Source organism: Coturnix japonica, chromosome 9 (genome assembly GCF_001577835.2).
Source record: "Coturnix japonica isolate 7356 chromosome 9, Coturnix japonica 2.1, whole genome shotgun sequence".
NCBI classification, from domain to species: domain Eukaryota; kingdom Metazoa; phylum Chordata; class Aves; order Galliformes; family Phasianidae; genus Coturnix; species Coturnix japonica.
Window position 1 is genome coordinate 884057 of NC_029524.1, and position 24021 is coordinate 908077.

A 24021-nucleotide genomic window follows, 5' to 3' on the forward strand; every position below is an offset into this window, starting at 1 on the left:
ATGTCTGAGTAGAAGTCTGCTTAAAGGCAGTGGTTAACTTTATAGTGAAGAAAAGGTCACTAATGGCAGGGATAGTGTGCTTGATGCAGAAACACTCCTGTTGTCTCTAAGAACTCCATCTTGGGATGATATCATCTATATCACTCTCTTGAATTAGGTTTCTCCAGACTCCCTGCTGGATATTTGCTGGAGAGTGCTTACGGTAGGTACGGTGAGGCTCTTCTCAAGTTGCTAATTAGGAATTAAAGTAACTGAACGAGCCTCTAGAGGTAGAATTTCCTGTACTTTAAACAAATCAGCTTAACAAGCATACTGTGTTTTCACAAGAACTGTATGTGAGATTTGCTGCCTCCTTTATTTTCAGTCACAGGCAGTTTTTAAAGTATTAAAATGTAAGTCACAGATAATTAAACAGTAAGAAGAATTTCTGCTAGGTTTTTTAATTCTCCATCTGGCGGTGCTGACCCAAACACTGCAGAAATCTTTGTCATAGAACTCTGGGATAAGAGAAACACTGCAGAAGAGTTGTTTGGTAGGTAAGAACCCAGACAGGAGAAGCCAAGTGCAGTTGAATGCCAGCCTGCCATTTCTGCCTCAGACAGTCTCTTTGTACCACTGATTAAACACTACTAGACTTAAATTAAGGGGCCATAACTCTGTGTTAATTACATCAGAACTGAATGATCAGAATATTCTGCCTAGCCAAAATATTTTGCTTTCCAGTGTTTTGTAAGACTTGTGCACAGAATCACAAAGTTCTACCTGGAAATAAGTAAATAGACTGCTTGTTATTGTGGTGTCGGGAGCCCAGTCTCTGCTCTCTCAGCACTGGGGACTTCATCATTAGCTGTCACATGCATCTGGCATTGCCCCAACACTTAGGACCAGCTCCCTGGCTGAATTCAGCTTCAGCTCTTGGAAATCCCAGGTGGAAACCTGCCACTGTCAAGATGTCAATGCATCTCTGACTTTAGCTAGAGTCCCTAAGTGCCACTGCCATAGAAGTAAATTGTGAGTCACAGCTGACAGAAATTTAATGATAACTCCTTCAGGTCCCAGTTGGGAACTAAAGCTGAAGCACCCAAATTCATACATATCCGAGGAGGAAGAAGGGAAGATGTAAATGTAGATAGGTTCATTGGTACTATTCTAGTTGTTTATATGCCATCTAGAAATGAGACAAGAAATCTGAATCACCTACAGTTCATACAGTGCTCTTGAGGTAAGTACAAGTTTCACATTGTGACTTCAATTGTGACCTATCATGTTCCAAGACTTGGATTCAGCCATACTGTGGAGCTTTGATCAAGTTATGTGTGCTGCCTTCTGTCACCTCTCCTGTCCAGAGCAGCCGTTTGAGAAAACTTTAACAAGCCAGTAGATGGCTCTAACATCTGTGAAATGAAGAGCAGCTGAGGTGGGTGCTAACCTCTACTTGGTGAATATGGCTGAGTCTTGATACTCCTTTAAAGAAGTATAAAGGTTAGAAGCCTCTAACCCCAGAAGTTAGCAAGGTTAGCAAAAAAGTTGACTCTGCTCAGTCAGGAATGTTTAAGTAATTTGGAAGGACCTACTTGGCTTTATCATATGGTTCAGCAGGTTCTACTGATGTATATCAAGTCTTTCAAGCCCTGTAGTTGTGCTGTTATACCTTTGTCTTCAGTTTGCACCTTGTGGTTGATATCTGTCCGTTATTGCCTGGCTTACTGCACTGTTTGAATAAGCTGAGCTATGGTGAAATATTGGTCTGGGACACAAACCACTTCCCAGTGCAGACACAGAAATGCTTTTCTTGCTTCTGGGCAGCTGCTAAAATCTTGGGAAGAGAAAATGGCTGACAGAGTGGGCCCAAAACTTACAGAAAAGAGCAATGATCTGATAGCAAGTCTTTGGGTTTTAAAGCAACGGACCAACATTTTCTTCTGGCCCTTTTATGTAAGCTTTTCTTCCATGTCTCTCTGCTGAGCATGATGCCTGTTCGTTTGCATTTCCCATCTCTCTGCTGAGCCCAGTGCCTTCTTATTTGCAACTGAAGATACTGCCTACAGTTGGGTTGCATTGCTGGGAAGCTGTTTGATGGATGGTGGATGCATCTGTGAGGACGTAGCTGAGCCTGGGCCCAATTGAGTCACCAAAGGGTGACTCAATGCTGGGTGTGGGCAACTGTCTGAGGGTTGGATGTGTGTTTCCTAGAAGTCCATTCTCTCACTTCTCCCTGTACTTTATAGCTAGAGAATTCTCTGGTTTCTTACCAGACTTCATTATCTTCTCACAGGTGTTTCATCTATGCTGTTTTGCAGAGAAACGGTGGAATTTTTAGGTAGGGTCATACATATGACCTTAAATTTTTGAGGTCTGTCATCTCCCCATAAAGAGAGAAACTCATAACTAGTGTGTTGCAAGATCTGGTTAGTCTCATATTGCTATGCTGAACCAGAACCTAAACCTGTATTACATAAAATGATCACTTAGATGCAGGCTGGATCTTCCCAGCAATTTTCCCCATGTCTTTTCAAATTTAAATAGCCACAGGTCTTTAGCTTTCCTGCTGTGCTGTCTACAAGAGATGCCCTGGTATTTATGGCTGTGCTGATGTTGGTTATGCCAGCCAAAAACGCATAAGGTCATTCTGACTGATCTGTACTAATGGTGAATGTATGAGGGCCTTGGAAGTCTTGCATGAGCAATGAGAGTATGCAAGCCAAAATCTAAGTATCTGAGTCTTTAGTGGAGAATGTGGAACAGTGACCACTTAATAATTCTGAGTTATCTTCTGTCCTCGTTGTTATAATGGAAAGTTTTTATCAGAAGCAGACTGTTTGTTTATTCAACATCACGTGGCCAACTTTCATCTTATTTTCCCAGCTATAGATGGGCTGTTAAGCTCACACTTGGCAACAGTTAATGTGAAGATGTTTGACAGCCACTGGAGAATCTATTCAAGAGGGAAAATATTAGCTTTAGTAACAAGACTTTGTTATGTCCTATAAATATTTAGCAGTCCTGTAGTTCAGCAGAATAGCAGAGCTATTTATTCCCATTCTCGTCAGTTTAGTTCTTGAAGGGACATAGAAAAAAGCAATGTGCAAATCCTCAGTAGTGCATCACTGCAGCTAGAGCAAGAAATGTCGGTTGCATTCCGATTAACCCATGGAAATACCATTGAATTTAATGGCTAAGAAGTAGTCTCATTATCTATTGTATTTTCCACCCTACCTGTGAATCATAGTGGGGATATCAAACCTTGTTTAATCCCAGCTCTGTGCGGTCTCTGACAGCATGTGTTTGCTCAGATCTTCACCCAGCATTAAAAGCTGGGCCAAGCCATGGCCGAACTCCTGAACGTTTATCATAGCTGGTTGTGTATGATTGTGTACATCGGGTCAAAGACTCAGTATGTCCATGAAAATATTCTGAGGGGGTGAAGAGTAGAAAAGAAGATCCCAGCAAACCCTGAGTGACTCTGCTGTTCAGAGGTATGGAAACTACAGCAGAATCCACCAGAGACTGAAGCATCCAGCAGGTATCCCAGCTCAGCTGCCCAGGGCTGGGGCTGGCTCCCCAAGCTTGGCTGTGCTGCACAGTGCTAGCCCTAAGCTGTAACTGGAGACAGCTGCTGCTTTGGCAACTTAACAGTACCTCTCATCTATATCAAATGTCACAGAACATCAACGTGCACTGTGAAAAAATGAGGTCTGTGTGAAGGTGGAACACCTCTATGACAGCAGATTTTAAAATCTAAGATCGTGGTTTCCACTGATTTACAAATTGTGGCCTTGAAGTATTTTCCCTGTCTTCCCATTACACTACAGCACGCCTTTCCTGTGCACGCATGTGGTGTGTGTGCTGCAGCAGCACCTTCAGCTAGGATTACAGCACGCTGCCACTAAATAAATATATTTTGGTATTTGCCAAGAGCATTTAGGCCAGAGCGTGGGAGGGGTAGTGGAAGAACAGATGGAGTGTCCTGAGCAGGGGGCAGAGATGTGCTGGGCCAGTGCAGAGCTGCAGAGCTTCTGAGGATTGCCTGGTTCAGTATCACAGTCAAAAACTGATAAAGGTACTTGGAGTTTTCTTCCTTCACGATTTGTAGCTTCTTATTGCCTCTCTTTTCTTCAATTCCTTCCCTTTCTTCATGCACTGTGCTCCAAGTCCAGCAGGCAGCTGCATTCAGCTCTGTGGTTTAACTTACCTTCCCCCCTGTTCTTATGGTCAAGCAGTGTTTTTCTCAGCCTGTTCTGTGCAGACAGTTCTATGAGGACCTGAAAGGATCAGATCAATAGAAAGGTGTGGTTCTATCATAGGCATGGGACAACACATTTCCTTTTCTGTACTGGCAGTCATTAGGGGAAGCTATTTTGGCCCAAGCAGCTACATTCAGAAGACCACTGGAGGAATGTTTTGTTAACAGGCTACTGGAGAGATGTTATACTTTTTTTCCTATTGCTGCAGACATGCTTCTTGTAAGAAACAGATAGAATGATAAGGACTCAGAAGTTGTCTCAGTGTGTTTGGATGCTCGCAGTGATGGTGAGCAAAGGACATTTCTTTCTTTAAGTATTTAATGGTACAAATGAAATGACCTAAAGTACTCCCTGCTATTGCGCAGATTGATGGGAGTCTCTTTTGGAGCAGGCTGTGATGGGCACATGAGAACGTGGCGTTCTTCACTTCAGACAGAATTACCCACCCCAGGCATGGAGCAGGTCCTTCTGTATTATTTCAGAGTTCATTTGGTAGGGACGTGCTGCATCACGTGCTAGGTAATGTGGGCATCAGACCTTTGAACTGAAACAGCATCACTACTCTGTACTTGAGGCTGAGCTCTGACCAAGATCGCACGCTGAAACAGAGCCCATCCCAAGGCTACAGTTCAGGAGTGGGTATTGAATTGTTCAAAGCTCGCAGCTGCAGCCTCCCCAGAACTCAATTTGTGTTTTTCCAGCTTTGATTTCATTGTGAATTCTTTTTCTGAGGACTTATAAAAATAGTTTTTTAATAGCAGCAGCAGCCACAGCCAGCTCTAAACATGATTAGTTTATATGCTAAGTCCTCTCTGAGTTCTCAGGGGAAGCTGACAACACAAGGTCTCTCTCACTTGGGCTTTTTTAAAATGCACGGATTTCTACAATTCCCACTTATTTATTTTTAATCTGACAATTCCACTAAACCCAGAGCAATGATTTCTGTCCCACCCTCACCTTTTTTCACGTCTTGAAATTGGCTTTAATAAAAATCATCTGCTGGAAGCTGCAGTTGAGAGCAGCTGAGCTGCCACAGCCGGAGCCTCCTTAGTGGACCCCTATGATGTCAGGATGCATCGAGAGGAGCGGAGAGGAGGATAGGAATCCAGCTCAGTCCTCAGACAGCGCTACCAGGTACCACTGCCCTGCCAGCAGCTACAGAGCGCTCTGCCCTTTTCCTCCCAGCACGGCAGAGCCCCAGGCTCTCCCTCCTACCTGCCTGCATGAGGACCCAGCAATGCCCCAGTGAGTCCAGCGGGGCACACAGTGGAGAGAACTGCAGCAGCAGTGGAAGCTCTGGGCTCTCTCCAGGTTCAGATTCGGACAGCAGCGGGGTGGTGTGCGGTGGTGGTGGGATGAGAGGTGTCCTGTCCAGGTACTGGAGCTTGGAGAGTCTTCACTCTGCCACAGGTAAGAGCTGCTTCTTTTCTTTTTGTTTTTGATGCTATTGCACTGACCTTGAGAAACCAAATGAAGCCTGCTGGAAAAGGGGATGCCATTGGGAAAAGCAGTCTCTGAGTCATGAGAAATTAATAAAAACACAATAAAGTTGTTTGCTAGCTGACCCCCCTGCAGACTTACAACTGAAACAGCGCAACGCTGAAATACTTCTTAGGTCAGAAGGCAAGACACAGTTTCTTAATGGCTTTGGAAATAGTGTTTAGGCTTCTACCTGATAAAAGCTGTCATTTCTCCTTTAGCAGCATTTCATATTCCAGCTTAAATTTATAGAGCCCAGCCTCAGAGCTGGCACTTCTGTGTGAATAGAGTAGAGAGTATTGCTGCCTTCAGAACGTGTCCAAGCGAGGTGCTGTGCAGCACAGGAGGGCTGAGGGCATTTGCACTGCTGTGTGCAGAGAGAAGCAAAGGAGGTTCCCTGAGCCAGCTGTTCCAGTTCTGTTTGTATTTTCCTGCTCTTGGTTTAAACCCTTTTTGCACCAGGGGTTTTGGAGGTACGTTCACACAACCCGCAAACGTTCTCTGTTGTCTGCATCCAACATCCTCCTTCTTAGCAGCTGATGTGCATTCCTAGGGTGTGGGTGCTAGAACCCCAAGCATTGGAAGGAAGCTTTCTCATTCCCATACTAGCAGAGGAGCCTGGCAATGATTTTAATGGCCAGCGATCACTGAGCTGTTCAGTTAGTTGCTTGCTCATTGCAGTTCAGAGAGATTTTTAGCAGAGCTGCATTAAATTAAATTAAATACATGGTCTGATAGTGATAGGACAAGGGGGAATGGCTTTAAACTGAAAGAGGGGAGGTTTGGGTTAGATGTTAGGAGGAAATTTTTTGCTCAGAGGGACTGAGGTCCTGGCTCTGCTATCCAGAGCTGTGGGTGCCCCATCTCTGGAGATGCACAGGGCCAGGCTGGATGGGATTCTGGGCAGCCTCATCTAGGAGCTGGCAACCCTGCCCATGGCAGAGGGCTGGAACTGGATGGTCTTTAAGGTCCAACTTAAGCCATTCTGTGATAAATCAGTTTCTCTCTTGGATAAATTCAGCCCAGTGCCTTTGAGGCCACCATTGTGTGCACCATTTCCTTCATAGAAATACTGGATGCTTCCAGCTAGAGGCAAAGCTTGGCAAGGGTTCTAGGTGTAGTTCAGTGTAATCCTCTGTAGCTGCTCATTCTTCTAATTCATGAAAACTCTTATAGCTGCGCCTACTACTGCACATTTTAGGTTGTCTAAAACAAATTCCACTTCTGCTTTGGAGTCCTCAGCTGAAGTGCAAGTAACTGCACTGCTGTATGGGGAGAGAATGCAGCAGGGCAGCTGGCCTGACTTCCTAACTCACAGACCAGAGCTTCCAGGTGCTCAAGAAACTCAAAACACCTATGGTGTTGTCCCAGGAAACCAAGGCCAGAAAAAAAAGATCAGCAGGGTGAGAGATCAGATCATTGGCTGTCTGTGTTGGGGAAAGATCTGTGCTGGGAATGCAAATGGATGCAGCTCTGAGTCTCAGCAGCATCTGCTGGCTCGTTTTCTCCTGTACCTGGGAATGTAAATAACTCCCAGCATAGCTCTAACATTGACAAAAACTAGCCCTGGCACTGGAGCCTTTTAAAAGTGCTTGAGAATTGCATACAGGGCAATAGCTTTAGCTTCACTTACCTCTTAGAGGATTTGCTGCCAGCTGTCCTCCATGGATGCACTTTTGGGCTTAATCAGGTCAGTTGCTATAAATGATGTGCAGTGATAAAAATGATGTGAGGCTGATACCAGCAGCAAACTTTGAGGCTGAACTTCTTTTTCTAAAAGCTCTTTTCTTTCTACAGTCTTCTTATTCCCAAGGATGTGGGGCACAGATTCATGTTGTGGTACTGCATGTATTTAGCACATCGTGTAGAGATAAGAGGAGATAGAATAGGGAAGGATATGAAAACAGACTGGAGGCGGGGAGAAACCAAATCACGTTTTGTAGTTATGACACTGATATATCAATACAGTAACAAAAGTACTATAGACTCCTTGCTACCTCAAAAATACTACAGCTGGTGAGCATCTTCTTACATATGAAGTGGGTTACCTCTAGATATGAATAATATTTGTGTCAGAATTAGGATTAAACCTTGAGAGCAGTGCATCTCCCAGAAGAACTTAGCAATAGCAAAATAGCAGTAGCCAAAATGCACAGCATTCTCCAAGACATCACATCACCTGAACCAGGGAAGCACAGGAATCTTCAGCCTCAGGTGTGTGGCATCAGGAATTCAGGGAGAAGGTCTGAAGTGTCTGCAGACATCACAGACTGCCCAGTGCTGTGTTTTATAGGGCTGTGAGTTGAGTTGGTCTCTGTTTTCGATTTATTTCTAAGGGGTTCTGCATTTTCAGGCTGGCAGGGGAACTTGCCAGGGTGCTTGGAGGTGATTTCTCCCCTAGTGTGAACACAAACTTGTCTAGAGGGATCTTCATACTGAGTCTGTTTTTCTCTGATGTTTCAGAGGAAGAAACTGAGCAGTTGGAGTGTGGAGGTTGATAGGGAGTAAGGAGGTTTTCAGTGCAGGTGAAACACAACAGTTTGAGTTTCTTGTGCATAATTTAGATTTCAAGAGTGAAAAGACAGAGTTTGTGTGTTTACATATAAATATATTTGAGAATGTAAGTCCTCAGAAATATGAGCTGACATCTCCTACATAGAAGAGATGGGTAGTGGTCTCCAAGGTTCACAATGGGGGAAAATTCAGTTTTCGTTCAGACTTCCTCTGCAGTCAGTAATGGAGGACAGTTTCTTTTGCTTTGAAATGGACCTTCTTGCAATGCACTGACAAGAAAGTAAGCTATATGTGACAAAGAAATGAGAACGATCAGTTGATGCAACTCAAATGCCATTTGGGGAAAAAAAGAGAGCCAAAAAAATAAAGACTGTCTTGTATGAAGTGAGAAAGTCTAGTTTTGTTTTATTTTTTAAATGCCAGTCAATGGCATTTTTGGTCTAAATGTCAATATATGTTACATTACATGGGAGAGTCCGTCTCCCTGCAGCTAAATATAATCATGAAAAGAGGGAATGCTTTGCTGTTCTCCTGAGCTCTCAATTTGATAATGCCAGAGGACTTCATAAAAGTTAATAACCCTTGCATAGGGCCCAAGAGGCTTCCAGGGTTTGATTTAGAGTAGAATGGGTATGGATCGTTTATCACCTGGGATAGTAGCCTTGCTGTTTAAATATCTGCTTTTAAATACTTGTGATCAGTTTCCAAGTGTTTGGCCTATGCAGTGCTCCAGTAAGAAAATGAGTGGGAGCTCAGGTTGCTCAGCAGTCCTGAAAAGTGGCATCCAAATCAAAGGTCAGTTGTGACAGTGCTCCAGCAAGTGATTCAGTGCCACTACAGGCACTCTGACCCTGCTTCCGAGGCAAGACACCGAATCCCAGTGCACACTTGGTATCCCAGGCTTACACTGCACACATCCCACTCAGTCCTGTTGTACAGCCCTGCTGAAAATTTGATTTCCTTTAGAGTCCTTCCAGAATCAAGCTTGTGAGTATGTCTCTTTGTTTTTCCAGCTCCTTTGTTCCTAGTCCAGTTCCAACCTCATTAATAGTCTGGTTTTTTTTTTTTGCTTGTCCAAGCTGAGAGGAGCATAGAAAGGTGGGGATGAAGGGGAATCACAACTGGTAAGCTGGTGTTGGCTGTAGGTTCTGTGTCTTTGTGCACATGCAGCAGTTGTATGGACTACATTTCAAGGCACCTCTGCTCTGTTTTATCTCCCGAAATGTGGATGTGTTCATCTGCTGCTCTTTGGAATATGGCCTTTAAACCACAAGAAAATGAAGTATGGGCAGGGAGCATCACCAGTGTGTTCCACCCCTCCCGATATATTCCTGCTATCGCCTGCACAAACAATTCCCACTTGATCCATGCTAAGTTTACTCTCTTTTTTTTCTCTCAATGGTGATTCTTTTATAAGGTAGTGAGGTTCTTTTCTGAGGCAGTGAGGGCATTGAACCACCATCATAGTGCTTGAATTTAGTGCAGTGAATGCAAACTCAGTAAATGCTGAGTATCTTAAATGTGGCCACGTTACACATTCAGTACACTCACAGAAGTACATTTTTCAGTGCAAAATATTTTCCAGCTTCATGCTAGAAAATACACTTATTCAAATAGTAGTCATGTGGGAAGAAAATCACATTTCTGTTCCTCTGTGTGCAACAGAACTGCCTTATGTAAGTGCTGTTATTTCGTTGTTCTAATTATGCTTTAATATACTGAGTGGTTTCTTTTTTCAGTTGACTTTCCCTTGAGAATTTTTGCTTTGTTTTAAAGGAGAAAGTGCTTATTTTCACTGCGTCGCAGTGAGGTGCAGATTACCACCTGTGCCTACTGGGAGATAGATGTCCCCGTTTTGCTAATGCAGAATGGTAACTCTAACAAACTGTGAAGCTTCCGTGGGTACACATCACCTTGAGCTTCTTATGTTCATTTTCTCAGTCCTTTATCTGCTCTCAAAACAACTCCCATGATGAACATTCAGGTGGTGAGTAATATTCCCCTTTCTGAGGAATGCAGCATCCTCTAAGTCCATATTTCCTCAAATATTCATTTACCTTTAAAGCAGCCATTGAGAGCAACACTTCCTTCCAGGTTCATCCATGCTTCAGTTGCTCTGGCTTAGCAGTTAGAATGAATGTTATAAGTGAGAATCATTACTTTGCCATGGAGATATACCCTTCAACGCATCAAACATGTTTGTAAGTCAGGTTATTCCCCAGTAAGGTTTTGTTCTCCAATTCATCAGAGTCACAACAAATACTTTTCAAGGATTAGATAGAAGTAGCCCTCTTCAGAAGGTCACTGCTCACCTGTGAAGGTTTCTGCTCTAATTAAAATCCTGCCTTCTCTCAAAATCCTTTGTAGTCTGAGGTTTGTTTAAGCCAGCCAACTAGTTCAGTAGTTTGCCTAAAAACATTAGGGATGAGTTGGGTGTGCCTAGGGTGCACGGGGTGCTGTTCTGAGCAAACCCAAAGCTGTCCTTGTAAGCATGAATGCTGAATGCCTTATGTGCCTGACCACAGAGCCCAGGTAAGGTTGGTACGTATGCACATGAAAGCAAGACATTAGCTGATGTGGCCGTGGCTTTCTCCCAGTGAGCTGCCTTTGATCATGTTGTGTGCACACACAGGTGTTGTCAGCTGTCAGTCCAAATATACCATGGGGTAAATTTGTCTATACAGGTAGAGAGCTGTATTGTTTTCCTCAATTCCCTCTAATCAAGGAGCAGGAGATTCCCAGGACTGAAATGTTGGCCTGAAAGAGCACAAGTAGCACTGTTTACATGGGAGTACAGACGGTCTGTAATCCCTGTGCTGGGGTCATGTAGTGCTCCTGAACTCATGCTGTATCCCAAGGAGTCAGTTTCCATGTGTGTGGGAGCTCCAGGGCATCAGCCCTGTATGGAATCAGACTACTATTAATGTGTTTGGTACGACCCTCTTGTATTGGAAGGTAAGTTTATGTGCAAGTGTTTCTTAAATAAGCTGAAGTCTTTGTTTCATGTGAACTAGAAAGATGCAGATATCATCACAGTAATGCTTTATGGTGAGAATAAATGAAGATAATGCTGCCTGTGTTTTCCTAACGGCTGGTAGAGGTGCATTTCTAGGTGGGAGTGAAATAGCAGGAGCCGCCCATTTGGCTAATAGAAATAGTTTCTGTGAGATAGTTTTGCATTAGCCTCTCTCTTATTGAAGTGCCTCCTTGTAGAGGTGGTAGGAGGCCGGGTGTAAACACCAAGTGATCGGTTTAAATGGGTAGAATTAAGCTGTTTATGCTCTTCCCCTGCCAATGAAATCTTTCCATGCCAGGTATTAAAAGCGCTCAGCTAAGTATGAACCAAGGTCACTACTCAGACGCACACACAGAAAGACATGCTTGGCATTTAGAAACTGCAGTTCATAGACTGCTTCAGGAAAGCAAAGGAAGAATGCATGCAGTGAGCGTGCACTCACTGGACTGAAAGAAGCTTTGGCAATAAACCTTTTAAGAGAGTTTATTATGAACAGACAATGTTAGGAATATTCCTAAAATGGTGGATTTGAAATGTGTTAATCATAACAGCCTTAAAAGCATGAATCAATTAAAAATATGCAGAAACCATCTGTATTGAAGCTTGCTGGATGGATCTGCTCTATTTAGAGAGAGCAAAATAAGTTTTTGGGGGCTTATATCTAATTCCAGTTCTGCCATGATGGTTTAATGTTGGTAGATTCCATAAGAATTTGGGGAGTTGGTAAGGCTTTTTTTTATGCATCTATGGCCAAAGTTTTTGGTATGATGCTTACCTGTGTTCTTCATGCAGCCTTTCCTGGCTTGCAGGAAAGCATGCACACAGGACAGCTGGGACTTCCACTTGGCCCCCAAGTTCTGCTTGTCCATCTGTCAGCTATTGTTATGCTTCACACTTCTGTTAGGGCATTCACTGATGTGCAGTAGCACCAGTGCTTTAGCCTTGTGACTGGATGTGACCCAGTTCCTCTTCCATACCAAGCAAAGAAGGGTCAGTTCATCGGCTTCTCAGTGCATCTTGGCTAGGAGCAAGCTGTGTGCAGATGAGGGCAGAAGTAGTTTCTCCCGGTTAATTTCCAGCCTTTACATATTGCAGAGGCTTTTCACAGTGTGGTTCACTGTGTTGGGAGGAGTATTGATCCTTTTCCCTGACCAGGCAGCGGGGGGAAGATGGAAACTTCTCCCACCTCCTTCCTGTTGTAATTGGTGAGGTTAGCCATTTAGCCGATCTGATGGCTACTAACTTTAATCATGCTCTTGCTCTTGGAGAACTGAAGCATCCTCTGCTTCAGCTGCTCCTGGAAACTTTGCCTCCCACACTAAGTTCCAGTTTTGCTCGTGGGCTTTTAAAGCAGGTCTTTTCCCACCTTGAATCTCTGACTGGTTTAGGGCATCTCTGGAGACCTGGGCCAGGTGCCCTGCTCCAAGCAGGATCACATACAGTGGTGCTGCTCAGGGATAAGCCAGCTGTTCTTTGAATGTCTCTAGGAGGGGGGACTCCACAGTTTCTCTGGGCAACTCATATCAGGCTGATACCACCATTACTTTAAAGCTTTATGTCTAAATAGAACTTACTGCATTTCAGTAAGTTGTTGCCACCACGAAGCAGCCCGGTTTTGTCTTCTTTGCCCTCACTCCAGGCAGATATACAAATTAAGATCTGCCTGAGCCTTCTGTGTTCCAAGCTGAGCAATCGTAGTTCACTCAGCCTCTCCTTGTATGTCAAATGCCATAATAATCTCTGTGCCCATTTGCTGGATCCACTCCAGTACATTCCTATTCTCCTTGCAGTCTCATTGGCATTGGTTGTCAGCTGACTCCTGGCTGAGTTTAATATGTTCTTTTTCTGTGTCCTGGCCACCTTAATGATCATTTTTTTCCTTGTGGGTAACAGAGCAACTGGTACCACATCCGAGGCTCTGTCTGGTAAGTGATTTCTTTGGCAGAGAGGGTAGGTAGGTTTGCTTGTTTTTTATGTGTCTTCTTATTGCACAGTTCTGCACTTGCTAAGCATGCCGACGGAAAGTGAGAGCTATCAGCTGGACACTGCTGCTTCTGCTTTTCTGGGGTAATGCAGGGTACTCGTTGTATCACAGCATGGTGTGCCTGCTAAAAGGATCTGTCTGCACAGTTTATGCAGAGGTGAGGACTTGTGTGAAGTATCTCCAGAAAGCACCGACACAGTGTGCTCTTCCATCCAGCCTTGTATGTGCTTTCTGTGCTATATACACTGAGACTCATTCAGACTCTCTATTTATAGCACTCAAGAAGTAACAAGTCATGGCACAGATGGGACCTACCACATTGGACACAACAGCATATTGTTTCACTGCTGTAGTGCTCTAATTATTAATCCCAGAAACCTATGTTAGAGGCTAGTGTGCTTGTTAGAATGGGCATTTATGAGTAAATGCCACGAGTAGCCCAGTTTAAAAGCAGCATCCCCCGGCTGTGAATGTCATCCCTTGTTGCCCAGCCCGTGGCGAGTACACAGGTGACCTAGCAATGGCTCTGACACAATTAAAAGCACTGCTAAAGGAACAGTTAAATAGGACTCTCACCTGTAAGCACTGTTTGCTCCTTGTCTACGGATCCTAGGAGGCTCTAATGAGAGATCTGGGAAGTTGATAAGAATGCTGGAGGAAAACAGGGTTGGTAATTGGTGGTTTTGAGTGCTCCAGCCATGGCAAGTGGGCATGTTAGCTTCATTCTCTTTTCCTCTCCTAGGATGCCTACAAGTAAGGGCCAGGCTTATGTGGGTTGCTAAGCAGTCTGTAAGATAATCAAAAGGAAAACAGAGCTGGGCCATAGACCAAAACATTGCTACGAGTGCCCTACTAGGGCTGGAGCTGGAGCTCAAACTCTGTTGCAGGTTGGAATTTCCTGGCTCTGCATGCAGCTCTGAACCAGGAGCTCAGAACCACATGACTGGGAGTGTCCTAGTGGGCTGTCAAACACTATCTGTGTGTACCTAGTCATGGTGAGCCTTGCTCCGCTGTGAGGAAGAGGAGGAATGCTCTGGCAAGCCCTTCTCTTGGGTCTGAAGAAGTCAGAAGCTTCTGCCGGTTTTCTACCTTCAAAGCAGAGAGATCTTTTAAAATGAGAATGGGAACCTTTCATCAGCAGTTTATGCTCCTTTGACTGTGTATCAGAGAAGCAAGGTGAAGTTCAGCAGTGTTTCCTTCCCTTCTGCAGCAGAACAGAGTGTGAGTGATGGGTGGCAGAAATGTGGTGATGGACAACAGCCACAGAGCATCGGTATCTCATAGGGCCATCACTGATTCTTCTTTGGCTGTGGTCACAAGGAAGGAATTGAGTTTAGATACAGTGCAGCAGAACACCCTCTAGTCATGTCTCTTCCTTCTCTGTTTGTTGGAGGCAAATGTCTATATTTGGCACGTCCTAGACTGTTGTCATGGAAATGGTTGTATTGACACATCCATAGCAGAGCAGATCTGCTCAGTACAGAAGGATGATGGCTGAGAAAGGAAGAGGCCTGCTCTAAACATCTTAGTGTTTGTGATGTCTATTCTTCAGCTTCTTAGCTCCAGTTGTAAGGTAGGCTGCTAGATTCGGTTTGAACCAATACTGAAAGAATTCTGTAGAGCATTACTGGATGTTATACTTGATAAGACCCCAGTTACAATAGCTACACTTCCTCCTAACTGGTGTAAACACCACTGCAGCACAGCAAGATCTCTACTTAGTCCTTTTACTTCGTGTTTTAGTTTTGATGAGATATTGAATGCTCTCACAACGAGAAAATGCTCCTAGCGTTCTGGAATGGAGTCCCTTCTATCTAATTCTCTGTGGCCCCCATTTAAATATTGTAACTGGAAACTTCAGGGAATGTCAGATGTTACTCCTTTAGCAAATGGAGAAGAGTCACATCTGAGGCATAAATGAAGCTAAACTTAAGACAAAGGACTTTTGGTGGTCAGATTTCACGCCTTATGCACTTCCTGCAGCTGCCAGGTCACCCTGTACTCCCTCCAAGACAGGTCAGTAGTGAAAAGGGGTAGGGATAGAAGAATGATCATTGAATGGATTTGCCTCGTATCAGAGTATTTTCACAACTCGTTGCTACTGGGAGCTTCATGCCAAGGAGAATCAGGAGATAGGAAACTTCAGAAGCAGCAGGAGAAGCTGCATCCTGTGTTTCAGGACTGAGCTCTGCAGCAGTCTGTTCTTCAGTGCCTGGATCTGTGGGGGGAGTTCCGCTGCATTATTATTATTTTCTGTTAAGCACACAAGTAGGGGCTGGTACGCGCTTAGTAAAAGCCATGATGTTTCTCATGTAGTCAGTTGTGTATCTGTCGTAACCCAGATACTCCCCAGGTATGCCAGAGTGTCCACAAATCATCCCATCCATGCTGTAGATAAGAATGCCCTTTTCTGGTTCCATGTCAAAAATCTTCATTTTTCATTTATCATGATTTGATAGATGCAGCTAAAGGTAATTCCTAGCCCTGTATGACAGCTGTGGCATGGGCCACATGTAAGAAGGTATACCCTAACCCTGCCATGCTCCCAACCACTCCCAAGTGCTTTAATGGCCTCCATCCTTTCCGGTTGCAGGAATGTTTGTTAACTGAGTTCTCAGGAAGTGGAACTCCTGGTCTGTTGTGAACTATCTGTAGTAATTAGATGGGTAAAAGGTATTTTGCTTAAATTCCTCTAAACTTAAGTGTTCAAAGACTGTGCTGCATTCATTTCTGAATGGAAATTACATATTTGATGTAAAAAAAGAAGAAAGAGAAAAAAGAGCTTTGGTGTTTTGCTGAAGGTCTCAATGCAAACAGACTCTTTCCCAGTGATTTCATTGCTCCTGTTTGCATGAAGAGAACTAGACTGGATTTTATGTTTTTGCAGAAATTTGCAAGGTTAAGGGAAATCCTTCAGTTTTGTAGTTACTTCTATCCACGATAGCTGATCTGCCTTAAGAGGTTTCTCCTTCCTTTGTGTTTCTGTCAGCCTACTGTGAGCTGGACACTCTGTAAACATGGGTAGATTAAGGTTATGGAACCCATTATATTGCTTGTATTCAAACAAGGGATAGATATCAACAGCAACCTGGAACTTGTTTATCTTTGATAAAACCAAGTACTGAAAAATATTCTGTAAAGCTGACCCTTGACTGTCATGGCAAATGAAATGAAAGATGGTCAGTGCTTTGGCTTTATAATCCAAGGATAAAGTGCAGATTAATTTCTCCTTCATTTTTCTAGTAAGATAGGTTTTCTTGATCAGCAGCAGCATATCTGTATTGCTGCCCTAGGCACAGCTGGCGAGAGCTTTGGATTGCTTTTGTCTGCAGGATATGGTTATAGCTGAAAAACAGAATGAACAAAACAGGAAAGGAAATCTAATTGGAAGGAGTCCCCAGGCAGTTTTGTCATGTTAGAAATGGGGGAAGACATTGAGATGAAATATTTTCCCTTAAAAAGCAACTTCCTTGTATCTTTTCCAGTTTCTTGGAGCAAAGGGTCTTCTAACCTATGAAGCAGATCAAATTAAAAAAACCCTGTCCCTTAGGAAAGCATGGCCACTTGGCTGCTTTCACTTCATTTATCTGGGGATCTGTTTCTTTTCTATCTTATAGTGGCAATGTAGAACCTATATATATGTATATATTTATGTGACTACCTTTGAGGCAAATGCCGAATGAATATTAAATGTGCCGTTTCCATAGCCTGGTGGAAAAGCTGGAAGAAACCTCTGGAACTTCTGCATCCTGATGAGCTGTATGTTGACCTTGTTGGTAAATGGAAACATTTTGCAAACTAACCATTTTAAACATGTAGAAAAGGTGTGGAACTGCTATCCTTTACTGTCTTCTTTCAGCAGAAGCAGATAGAAATCTCTCCTGATGCTGCAGTGAAAATACTGGTGGGGTGAAGAAGCAGAAAATATCAAATGCAAAAAATGCTCTCATTTGTGCTACAAGATGCCAAGTTGGCTAATGGAGAAAGTCCAGCTCTGTTACTTCGCAGCGTGAAGCATTTGATGCACAAGCAAGTTAGCCTGGCCAAAACTTGTTCAGTTACGCATTGCAGTCCTCTCCAGTTTCAAACAGTCAGTGCTTTCTCCTTCTGTTCCCTGGTGGATCCAGTCTGTGTGTAGTGGTGGCTGGAGGTGTGGTAGACATTGCCTTTGAGGAGCTCAGAAGCACTTTAATCAGCCAGATTTTAAGGGCTGGGAGGCCTTTTCAGGAGGCGCAGAGTTAAACTTTATGATCAGATACACATAGGTGACTTGTTATGAGTGAACCTGCAGAGTGTTTTACTGGCTTGTTCTGTTTGCCCCCAAATGGGTGCTGTGATGCTGTCATCTTCAGTTCTTCTCAGACATGTTGATTTCCAATCCCTGTCATCCCAATGTGGCCAACTTCTCTCCCTGCTCTTTCCCTCCCAGACTTCCTCCATTATCACTGCTAAACGTCAGTCTCACTTCTATACAACCTATCACTTGGATTTGATTAGGTAAAAGTAAATGTGAAGAGACCCTTCAATTTTACTTGGGCTTCACAAAAGCTCTGTTCCCTGCAGCCTTGGAGACTTATCCCTACGGCACCTTGGAGGCACCTTCATCTCATGGCTGCTTGTCTTGCAATAAAGCTGTAGCTTTGTTGCAGGAGTTGAAATCATCTCACATTGTGCTGCTGTAAGCATTGCTAGCCTGTACCCTCAGCTGTTAGATGTGCACAGCTTCCTTCAGTTTCAAGTCCAGATAAACTATAAAGAGGGCACAACTGAGATTTCACTGGCTGGAAAGCGCCAAAGCTTTGTAAGTTCAGGAGTGCTGAGTGCTCAGAGTGGATCCTGTGTTTTGCAGTGCTCAGGGTAGCCTGTAAGCATATTGCTAGCTGACTTCAGGTGGCTTTTATTTTTCCAAAAGTGAATCTTGGAAGTCTGCCTGGAATTACAATTACGCTTTTCAATAGGTCTTATTTTGCTTCTATTGTTATGAACTGAAGTCAGCTTCTGCAGGAAAGAACAGTAGATGTGCTGATGCATGTGAGAAGATGGTATCTTATGGAAAGACAAAGTTTCCAAAACAATTGCATGGTGTAAGGTGACATGGAAAACTAAGAGCTAACTTGCCTGAGAAGTTTGCTCTGACTCACTAAATCTTGCTCCATTTAAATCTTAAAATCAAAATCCAAAATAGTCATCTTTTCCCATTAGGAATCTCATTCCCATTCTGAGATCCATGTGCTCTGGAAAGTAATTCTGCAATCAACGGATTAAATTAGATTGCCTTCTTCAACAGCTGAACGCACTTGTAGATACGTAGCAAATGTAATATAGCAGTGAAAAAGCATCTAGCACTGTGTGTCAGAGAAATGAATTAGCTGCACTGAGCACATGGAAGTGGAGACTTTCTGTAATATCAACAGAAAACATCAGTGGTTTACAGTGGGCAGCTTCTCACCATTATTATGATGGCAATAGGCATGAATTAAAAGATTACTGGTAGGTGAAGCTCTTAACTGAGACATAAAGAAGAAAAGTTTCAAGTAGAGCACTTCGTACTAGAGAGAAATGTACACTACTAATTAGACTGTGCCTTAAGCATAGTTCTGGTCTGCACACACTGCAGATTTTTGTAATAAATAGACATGATGGCCAGTCAGGTTATTTGCAGTTAATGCTAATTTATGATTTAGAACAATCATATCTCTGCTTTGTGTCAGTTGTTGCTTGGGAGACTGGATTAGGTAAGAACAACACATGGAAATCATGAGATTTGTGCCGTACAGCACAGGTTTTATGAGTAAGGTCCACTGATAGAGAGGTATTCCAGCCTTTCTGGTGCATATATCTTGTGCCTCTGGTTTGGAGTTGATAAGCTCGCTGTCAGGCTGGCATAGCTGGCTGCAGCCCTTCCTGCAGACTGCAGTCAGAAGCATTTAACCTCTGACATTGCTCATGCGGAAAGGAATTCAAGGAGTGGTCAGCATCCATCTCAGATAGATTTTCACACTTGATGTGGGAATAAATACAGGAGCCAGCATACAGCGCTCTAAGTTAATGAGGAATAGTGTATATTATTTCTACTGATGCTTTTTTTATCTATCTCAGATGAAGGTTGCTACTCATTTCTAAAATGAAGCACCTTTCACCGGATGGGACTATTGGTGTGATGGCAGAGTAGACTGATCTCGGGAACTCAGTCCTACCCTCATGTTTCTGTGCTAGACTCTCTCTAGCAGCAGCAGACTGTGAGGTAGTGAAAAATACTGATTTTTGTGCTGGGATTTTACTTTGTCTGCATAGTGAAAGCTTTTAACCTCAGGTTTAATGTCATTTCCCCAGTGTTTCCAATCTGCCTTTATAAATCAAGGAAGTAGGTTGTTATATGTGAGTGCTTGCCAGAGGGAGAATATCTTCCAGCCCTCAGAGCCAAGAGCCAGTGAATGGATGTCTCACATGTGCTTCAAATGGATCACAAAGACCACCACTCACCACGGAAGATCCTCTGGTCTTTACAGGCAGCTGGCTCTTCGTGAAGGCCTTCCTTCTGTGTTCTCACTGGGGTTTTGTGCTACTGGTTACTCTACATGCTGAGGCAGAGGTCTTGGGTGCTAAAACTGAAAGCCTGGAGGCACTGGAATGTATTTTCTTTGCGTTGACTTTAGGAAGTTCTGTGGTGTCAGGACAGCTACAACCAAAAGAATCCCTTTTCTCTGAGATGCTGGTGGGTCTGGGTTGGATTTAGTCCTTGCAGAAAGAAGGGTCTGCCACTCTGCCACTGTTTTGTGACTTGGGTTGGTGGGACATGCCAACCTGTCTCTGGTTGTGTAGCCTTCCCTGTAGCACCATGAACAGAAGTAGGACTGTAAGTGCTTAGCAAAGAGTATTTGGAGAAAAATGTGTTTCTTCTTTGACTAAGAATACAAGTGATGCTTTGCTATATGAATGATACCGTAGATGGATATGTTTTCTAAGAGACAAAGGATCACCTGTCTGCGGTCACACTTTCTATTTGATCCAATGAACCTCTGAGGCTTAGCTGTGGTATGAGAGAGGGGGAGCTGGAAAGACCCCGCGCCTTGTCATTCCCAAATAGGCACCAGGACCTCTGCAGCATTTTGGTGTTGGAGACTTTGTTGTTGTTACTGATGGGGCTTTTTGAACTCTGGAATGATTCTGTGCAGTTTCTCTTGCAGAGCAGTAGAGTTTTTAATTATATCCTTATTACCTGAGGAACTGAGTTGAGAGCATCTCTGAAATCTTAGCTTGACACCAAAATGGGATACATGATAGGGCTGTCATCCACAGCAGAGACAGAAGAACCAAAATTGTTAGCCTCTGGAGCCAGTGTGACAGCACATTATTGTTTTTTGTTTTATTACTGTTGTCTTTAGAAACTAAGAGGTACTTGCTCAAGTTTATCCATTTTCTGAGACTAATTTATGTTCTGAGCTCACCCATGATGTTTTCCTTAGTGCTCTGGAATTTGGTTGTACTAACAGTATGAAGGAAAAATCCAGGAGGTTGATCTGGAGACGGCCGTAATTTATGGAAGGAGGAAACACAGTGAGAAATATCATCATTCTGGCTTTTGGTCACCAAAGGAAACTATGAGATTCTTTTTACCCATATATTATAGCAGACAGAACTCCAGACTTTGGCTGCAACTGCTGCACAAAACAGAGTTAATCGCTTTGGAACCTGGGAAGCTAATTTACTGTTTGGCTCTGAAAAATGAGAAGCCTGGGAATCTTTATGCAGAGCATATCTGGGAGGAAATAACTGTAATGAAGTGAAAAATAATGAGGAAGCCCTAAATGAATGCTGAGGATCAAATACATTGTTGTAAGACTTCAGGAGGTGTGCTGTCAATCCAAGACTCTTACTCTGAACAAATGTTCATTACTGCATACAAAAGCTACATAGGCCAAGGTGGCAAATACCATTTCAGTTTCCTGCACTGTTTGAAAGAAACTTTGCTATAAAAGCACAACTTTTTTTATGTTGTTATTGTATTGTGACCTGCGAAGAGCAAGGGAACAAGAACATGAGAATCTGAAGACCCAGTTTGTACATTACAGAAGGAGTTGCTTTAAATTTAGAAACTGGACAAGCTGTGTAAACTTCTCCTGCATTCTTGGTTATTTGGTAGGACTGCTTGGATTGCACAAAATGTGTTCGGAACTCTGTCCTGCTTCTCAATGTTCTTGGCCCTGATTGGATTCACTGGCAGCTGTAAAACGTGCAGTTCTGTCCCAGTTATGCTGAACACACCATAAGAATGAGGTGAAGGTTGAGTTCAAAAATCCAATGTATTTCCAAAAAAGATAAGATTCTTCTGTTTGTATTTTACATTATAGTGTCTGCCTCCATGCTTCAGACACCTTCTGGTGGTTTCAGGATGGATGACAATATCTCTGCCTTGTGTCAGTCATCAGCTAGCTGCCGCTGTCAGGAATAACAAACACCTGGGAAGAAAAGGAAGTATTATAGCTGATCTTAGGTTAATACACTAAGACAAAGTGATTGCATTTATGCAGTTGAAGAGCATAACTGTAAAACATCTGGTAGGTCAGATCCTTTGACATTACCGGTGACCAAAATTAGCAGAAACTTGACCTAAATTAAGATTGTAGGAATTCAGTGCTTGTAAATGGTTTTAAGGAAAGATTTTGAAGCCTGATGAGGGAAGTCAACATTTTACATGGGTAGATAATGATAGGATATGGGGGGATGGCTTTAAACTAAATGAAAGGAGATTTAGATGAGGCATTAAGGGGAAGATCTTTACTGAGAGAGTGGTGAGGTCCTGGCACAGGCTGCCCAGAGAGGCTGCAGATGTCCCATCCCTGGAGGTAATTAAAGCCAGGCTGGATGGGGCCCTGGGGAAGCAGATCTAATGCTTGATCTGCCTACTAGCAGCCCCTGCCTGTGGGGTCCCTCCCAACCCAAGCTATTCTATGATTAAAAAGGGCAGTACCAAAATTTGAGGTGTCAGTGAAGACTTGGAACATGATCATTGCTTGAAAAAGAAAACAGTAGTTTTGCCCATGTATAATAGGCATGAATCAGCAAAGTATCACCTTCTTATGGCTGTGTTACAGCTGCCAAGCTAACAGGAAAGGAAAATGTCATCTTTTAATTAAAATAAGTAGGTTTTATCAAATGTGCTCACTATACCTTTCAGTAAGGATTCCTACTTTAAGATCAGCTTTCCACTGTTAAGCAGCATTTTTTAAGTTAAGGCTTTTGAATGATCCAGCTCTAAAGATTCAGCTTTTCCACACAGGAAAAAGCAGAGTGTTGTGTTTTTATTGTGTTCAAAATACACGGATGTGGTATGGGTTCTTATTTTGTTCTCTAACTGTACTGCAGATTCACAGAGTTGTGTCTGGCACCATGTATGAAAGAGCCCGGTTAAGCTGGCTTTTCAGGTTGTATGGGAACTGTTGAGTCCCGGCCTGACCCACTGATTGAGCGCCTGAGGAAAGGACCCAGTCAGCCCTGGGAGCAAAGGTGAAGGCAATGCAGCTATGAGACTGGAAGGGGTGGAGCCTGGCTACACCTCTTAGACCTCATTGAAGGGCTGACTGCCACTGGGGAAGGATTTCTGGTTGGAGATTCCTCAGTTATGGAATTTTCCGTGCAAACCTAGATGTTTGGAGATGGGTGAGCACCTTTCCTTTATAACACTATTCCATTTCCACTGTTCCCCCTTCTGTTATACTCCTGTACTGCCCTGCTACTGCTGCATTGACCTTTCTGATTGTAACACAGGTAGGTGAGAACTTTATTTAGCTGTGCTATGTAAAATATGCTTGTTTTCTCAGCCCTGTCCCCAGGAACAAATGTCCACACAGAATCAACAAAGTTGGAAATGACCTCCAAGATCATCCAGTCCAACTGTTCACCTGCCACCAGTATTTAACCACGTGTCCCTCAGTACAACATCTAAAGGTTGCTTGAAAACCTCCAGGGGTGGTAACACAACCACCTCCCTGGGCAACCTTGTCCTATCGCTACTAACACAGGAGAAGAGGCTGACTCCCATGTCACCACAGCCTCCTTTCAGGGAGTTGTAGAGAGCAATGGAGTCTTCCCTGAGCCTCCTCCTCTCCAGACTAAACAATCACAATAAATGGAAACAGGCATTTCTTGTCACACTCTGAAGAAGGCATAAATTCATCACATCATCCCAGTAGGTTCATTTCTAAATAGGACTGAGGATCTTTGAGCTCCTGCACACAGCTCAGGTGGCCTCTGCTCCACCTGCTCTGCAAACAGATGATGAACACATAAGGGGTCTGGCACTATACTCATTTTTCTCAAGTGCTTACTTCCAATCAGAGCTGAAGGTGCTGCCTGGGGACATGCCCTTGCTAACCTTGAAATGATCACAACAAGAAAATGAATGAATTCCTTTTACTTCTAAGCATTCTTCATACTTTCCCCTGTCCACAGCTAGACAGAAGATTGTTGGCTCTTCTTCCCGTCTCATCTTTTTTCTCTTTCATCTGGATTCACTGGCTCTTATTTTTAGATATTTAAGTTTTGATTTCTGAAAGGGAAGAAAAGGAGTTTCTGATGAAAGAGGCAGGCATGACCATCCTTTCACAAAAGAAGAGAAAGAAAAAGCCAAGTATTTCATAGCACGAATGTTTGCTGAAGGAGAACAGGCTATTTAGTGACACAGACTATTCGTGGCTTTATTGTGAAGCAGAATGAAATTCCCATTGGTCAGAGGTCAGACCCAGAGGAGCTGCTTTTAGGCAATAGCAGCAGCCCTGCTAGGA

The 24021-nt window shown here is 43.4% G+C and overlaps 1 protein-coding gene across 1 annotated transcript in view; it reads left to right on the plus strand.

Moving 5' to 3' along the window:
• The window catches only part of ARHGEF4 (Rho guanine nucleotide exchange factor 4), a 167085-nt gene that overhangs the window by 83142 nt on the left and 59922 nt on the right, over positions 1-24021 (plus strand). The gene's annotated exons all lie outside the window — the stretch shown is intronic.